Source organism: Carassius carassius, chromosome 24 (genome assembly GCF_963082965.1).
Source record: "Carassius carassius chromosome 24, fCarCar2.1, whole genome shotgun sequence".
Taxonomy (NCBI): Eukaryota; Metazoa; Chordata; class Actinopteri; order Cypriniformes; family Cyprinidae; genus Carassius; species Carassius carassius.
Genome location: NC_081778.1, coordinates 32,400,229 through 32,407,142, shown reverse-complemented (window position 1 = coordinate 32,407,142; position 6,914 = coordinate 32,400,229).

Below are 6,914 nucleotides of genomic sequence, written 5' to 3'. Positions count from 1 at the left end.
TATGATAGGGTCCATAGTATCTAATTCATTATTGTATTGGTAGATTGATGGTGAGTAAGAAGTGTCACTGAGAGAAGTGTTCATCAGTTGTGTAGTGGCTTGAATGGCACTTCTCATTGTGAAGTGATTTGGTTCTGAGCTTGTTGTGAAGATGGATGAACTCAAGACTGGAATTGGTGTAGGGGCAATCGTTATTGTTGTCGATTCATTTGATGTGATGGAGACTTGAGTATGGTCTGATGACTCAAGCTGTTGTGTTGTCGTCACAGCGGAGTGTGATGTTCCAGAGGATGCATCAGGGGATGGAAATGAAGAGCCTGTAGTTGTTGTATGTGCAATCATTGTTGTTGATTCAGAAAATACTGTCTGTTTTATGACACTTCTTTCGGCCGTTGGCTCAGGTTTCTTGGGTACCATTTAATGTTTCAGCAGTCCAAGAAATAGATATATTTCTGTCTGAGGTTTTTTCTACATTATCCTGTGTATTGAAAACAGTGGTGGTAATTGAATAATGGTTTGCATGACTCTGAGTCTGTGTCATTGATGTGTTTGTGCTAGTTTTTGGCACGCTTTCTGTTGAACTGATCCCATGTGAAGTGGCACTGGTTAAGGGCTCCATTGTTCGATCTGCAGTGCTTTGGTAGTTTATTGGGGAGACAGAAGTGTCCATTGGTTGTGTATTAGCTTGAATGTCGGAGTAAGTATTGATTGTACTTCTGATAGTGAGCTGGTTTGGTTCTGAGCTATTTGTTAAGATGGATGAACTCGAGTCTAGTGTTGTTGTTGGGGAAATCACTGTAATTGTTGATTCAGAAAATGCCGTCTGCTCTCTGTTGGTTGAGGTTTCAGTTGTTGGCTCAGGTTTTTTACCAGTTAATGGTCTAGTGGTCCAAGAATAGGATATGTTTGAGCTTTTGGTCATCCTGCGTATTGGCATCAGTGGATGTAATGGGTTCATTTCCATCCTCATGAGTCAGTGTAGATGTCTCAGATGTCATTGTGTCCATGCTAGTTGTTCTTGCACTCCCTGAAGAACTGATCCCACTGAGTAAGGGCTCCATTGTTTGAGTTGCAATGCTTTGAGAAACAGTAATGGAAATGTTTGGAGAAGAACTGGTAGTAAAAGTCAAGTCAGTTTGGCACCACTTCGCAGAAGAGTTCAAGATTTCTGCAAATAAAAACAGCAAAATACTTTGTGATAGACAGTTGTTTCTTTTTTTTTTTTTTTTTTTTTTTTTTTTTGGAAGGTTCTGTAAGTATTGTAAGTGATAGAATGAAAAAGTTATTATCTGTTATTAAAATTAAGTATGAAATTTAGGTAACACTTTCTTTGAAGCCAGTATTTATAATACATTATAAGGGTATTCTTAAGGAATTATAATGAATGCATAATGCGTTATTAAAAATGTATAATATGCTATATCAATTCATGAATAATCATAACAATTATAATAAATCATAATGCTTATGTATTTGTGGTTAAAAGTTTAAGAGTATGATTATTTATAACACACAATGAACACCATATTAAATCTACTTAATTTACAGTGTAATGGACTGTATCACATCTTGACAATGTTTAAGGTCTGCACAGTATCTTACTACAGCTTGTGAGTGGTTAGATGATGAGTGTTATTTGAGTGTTTCTGGGGAGCTAATGTTAACTGATGTGAGTTTAATACTCCTACTGACAAAAAAATGCAATGATTATATGGTTACATTTTATTTTGATGGTCCCCTTAATCAATCGATTGTAAGCAACTTTGCCTACATGCCAACTAACTCTCATTAGAGTATTAATATACTCAAGAATGGTAGAATCTAGTCTGGTAGAATAAGCTGATGTACTTGCAAAGATGCTTATATTCACTTTATCTGTTGGTGGACCATCATAATAAAGTGTTAGCATATATTTACAGTAGCAGACATACTAATACTCCAGTGACCACTAGTTGATATGTAGTTGCAGGGTTACTTATCAACAGCTGTCTAAAGGGTACCACCAAAATAATCAAACCGACATTCCAATACAAATAGCTCAAAGCAAATTTGAGAAACATTTTTTATTATTATTACTACTACTTTAAGTAAAGTAGCATCAGAAAAATTACAAGATATGAGACTTATCATACATTATAACCATGAGAAATATAATCCATTGTAAAAGTGGATGCACCGTGTTTCATTGTAAAAGCTTCTTCTGATTAGTTTTGTAAATTGTGGTGAAATGTCTTCAAAAGTGATTCCTTTTGTTCCTCTCTCGTAAATCGCTATGGATAAATGTGTCAACTAAAGGCCTAAATGTAAATGAAAATTGTTGTTACTGTTGTTATTTTAATGCATGCATTAGAGCAGATGAAGGAGCAGCAGAAAGCTCATTTTTTTCACATTGTGCTCAATAAATCATTCCCATGCTTCAATTTGTGTAATTTTCCTATTTTTCATTACTTAAAAAGAATGGTAACACTTGAGATTAGGGAACACTATAGACTAGTTAGCATGCATATTGCTAGTGTATTGACTGTTTTTAGTACTTGTATTAATGCGTTGTTCTGACCATATTCTAGATCTATGAACACAAATACGACAACAACCACCTTACTATCAGTCAGCAGTAATTTAGGAGTTTATTGAGGGAAAATGTTATTAGTTAATAGTCAGTATGTGTTCTCTAATCTAAAGCGTTAACATTATTATAAAAGTTTATTTAAACTTTTGACTGGTCATGTACACTGACATCCTTTCGATGTAACTGAACCACCACGTGTGTGTACTGTAAGTGCATCGTCCTCCTGCATCATCACGTCTCATCTGACACAAACCCATCGATCACAACTCACCCCAGAAGAGCAGGAATGCTGCATTACGCCCCATGGTAAGCTGCATGCTCACAAAATCTGCAAAGCAAATATTTCACCATGTCAACACATGCATTTAATCTTGTTTGTAAAACTAGTGTCTCAGGCTGGAATTTGGCCTGTTGATAACATTGTTCATTTGAACACGCTGATGTTTTCCCAACTGATTTGCTGAATCTCACATCTCAACCAATGAGAGCATTTGGGGGAGGGCCTAAGACTGCAGAAGCGCTCACAACGCTCCCGATTAAAGTTATTTAGTTTAAGCATCAACATTCACAAACCAATTGTCACTTCTATTTTTAACAGAAAAGAATGCAACATGCTTGAAATCACGACTTCATAAGTGGGAAATAGCAGTGCTTGGTACGCTCAAAGCATCAGGGTCTGGGAGATTAGAAATGACACTATAAAACATTTATAAAAAATGAATGCCAGTAATGTTGTGAAGTTGTGTCCAGTCTTGAAGGAGAAACTTGGATTTGCCCCCCCCCCCCCCCCCCCCCCAAAAAAAAACTTTTTTTAAGTTAGTTTTTTTACCAAACAGAATCAAATGTAAATAAACAAAACATATTTTACAATTTTATAAATTATTAAAGTTTTATTAAGTCAATTGATAAGAATGCTTTTTGGTTGTTTATTTAATCAAACCATTAAAATGAAAAAATAAAAATAAAATAAAGAAAAATGAAAAAAATACAATCTGGGCAAAAAATATATCTGATTTCAAGAGCCCTACGTAAATAAGCCCTGTGCATGTGGTGTTGTTGATAGAGGACTTCGTCAAGGTTAATTTAGAAAATAAAGACATCTGGTTTTAGTTACAAAACACAAAATAACCACTTTTATTGATAAAACAAGACACCAGTGTCAATATGTTGTACAATATATTCTCCAACTCAAACACAAACTTGTAATTCTGTAATGGGATTATAGCAATATTAATGTCAAATGACAGCAGTTAGCGTTAGCTTTAGCAATCAGGAAGAAGAAATGCAGCAAATAGAAATCACATTCTTAAAATTCTTCTTTACTTACCCCATCAGATGAAAACTGGATCAAATCGATGTGATTAATAATTCATTATTCAGAGATCATGGAGTAGAGATGCTTTCCCACAAATAATAATAATGATAATATTAATATAATCATTTTAAACCTTTTCAATTTCTACAAATAAACACAGCACTTTAGCAGTGAGAGAAAGATGGAGATGAACCTGTTGGGTGTGAATCGTTTTGGAAAGATGGTATGCAAATAATTTAGTTGGTTCACAACAGTGCATTTGTTTTATAGCAACACAGACTGAGAGCAGCAGCTAAACATGCGAATGGGCTTTTTGTGGCCTACCTGTTGTTTGATTATTGTTTTGATGTGTACCTTATGATCAGAGATACATATACTTAATTATACATCATTAATTGTTATATTCAGTGCATGAAGTTAAAATGCACTATATCCATATATATCGATTCACAAATAAAAAAAAAAGGTTAAGGTAATTTATATATGATTTAAAATGAATATGAAATACATGAAACATTGTATAACTTTATGACTGGTGTAATTTTAAGTTGCACATAGAGAAGTTTTGTTTTGATGACATATTCATTAATCTTAATTTTTATTATTCATTAAATGCAATACTTTAATTGATGCTTATTATGAAAAAATTACTATGAAACGGTGTATGAGGAGGACCAAAATATAAATATTTGATGATGCTGATGCAGAAATGTAGAAATAACAAATATGGTGTTATATTCTAGTAATATTGTGCAATATAAAATGCACATATCATTACTGCTTAATGTATATTCTGTTGTCTAGTTATAATTATCTCTTCAGATATCATACATTGTACAAAAAAGGTGTAAATACAAAAGTATGAATAATTGTAGTTATTAAACATTATAATACTTCATTAAGTGTTATATTCATTGTCAAATTAATTACTAATTCATTTTTAGAAAGTAAAATGTGAAAAACAAATCTTCACATATGATTTATAATTTTTTTTGGTTACATTTATTAGCAATTTCTGAGTGATTTTTTTAAAGTAAATCCTACACCAATTTTTCAGTGTATGTAAATATAGACAGATCTTGTGTGTGTAAACTTAGCCAATAAGTAAAAAAAAACTGCAGAACGTCATTTGAACATTTCAGAAATCCGAGAAGAGAGTTAATTAGTAAATGGAGAAGCAAGTCAGGGTGTGTTCAGGATATCAGCGTTCATACTGCACACAGAAACACACGCATTTCCTCATAGTGCCCGAGGGAAAAACCAGATCCAGATAAAGACTGCGTGAAAATAATCTGCGTGTGATCTCTGATCAACCGTCTGAGCCGTCTGACTTCGCTCAGGGAAATTGATTGATTAGATCAGTTTTATACACCCACTAAACACAATAAAGGTCATCTGAGGAAGATCCCAGGATTACAGTTAGATACTAAACTGTTTTACACAGATCAGATTTCTGTAATGGTCCGAATAAACTGAGGAAATCAAATATAATAAAAAATAAAATAACTGAATAAATCTAACTGTTTTTGCTATGAACAGATTTATATGAAAGCCCATTTCTGCCACTGATTTAATTAATTTTTTTAAAGGTCTCATCTCTCAAATTGTGCGTCTTTATTTGAATCTTTTTTCTTGCAATTCTGAATTCTTTTTTCAGATTTGTGAGATTTAAAATCTAAAGTCCAAAAGTTGCATAAAAAGTGTCCAATTTGCGATTTTAGATCTTGCAATTCAGACTATGACACACAGTTATGACTCTATAACGTGCAATTATGAGTTTATATATAGCAGCTCTGAGAAAGAAAGAAAGAAAGAAAGAAAGAAAGAAAGAAAGAAAGAAAGAAAGAAAGTTGCAACCACCTTTTTATGTTTTTATTCAGTGGTGGAAACAAGCTTTGATAGATTTATGCAATAGCAATCTGAACAAATGTATTTTAAAAATATGATTTTTTTTTTCAATCAAATCAAATAAATCCAAATAGTAAGTAAACTATTTTAATTGTTTCAATGATGTATGACAAATATGCATCACATTAAGTTCAGTAGTGTAATCCAGATGCTGGTAAATTTGATATGAAATTCAAATATGGCGATATTAAATGTATTTATTTTGTAGGTTATGCTGGGTGCTGAAACGGTCTGATGTTCCTGTTGGTTGATGTTCATCTGCTGGTAAACAGGTGTGTTGATATGAGCTCAGTTGTTTTAAATGTGAGAGCAATTATCTGCCATTCATGTTAACCAGTGTAGGAGAATTACTGTAATCTGACCATCAGTGCAAGCAGAACTACACCCTCAAACCAGTCCAAGCCAGCAACATCTACGCTCAGATCACAATTAACAGAAGAATTCACCCAAACATTTACATTTACCCCCCACTACTGAACACAAAGATGTTTTGGTTACCTTTGGCTTTCATTCCAAAAAAGCACTTTTTGTTCCACAGATGAAAGAAAGTCATACAGGTGTGAAATGCACAAGGGTGTGTGCAAAAGCTGAAGCTTTGAGATGAGACACTGTTGGCTGAACTCTCTCTGGAAGGCATTCGGTGCATGTCCTGTAGATACAGAAAGAGTCACGAGTGGTTTGAGAGGATTTCACAAATATTAACAAGCAACACATTTAATCAAACGTGAAAGTAGAAAGACTTAAGTAGTGTTTTTTCTTGTAAAGCATGCTTCAGTAATCTTGATTTACACTCTTAAAAATAAAGGTGCTTCGAAAGCTTCTTCACAGCGATGTCATAGAAGAGACAGTTTCGGTTCCACAGAGAACCATTCAGTCAAAGGTTCTTTAAAGAACCATCTCTTTCTAAACGCTGTATAATCTGAAGAACCTTCTGTCATATATTAAAGGTTCTTTACAGAAACCTTTAGACAAAAACGTTTCTTTATCGTGACAGCTTTAGTTTTAAGAGTGTGTGAAACCACACAGATATTTCACATGCATATCATTTTTCTGGTGTTGTTATGACACTTCAGCTGAGGGTAAGTGATGTTTTAAGCACTTGCAACTATGCATAGAGAGTGA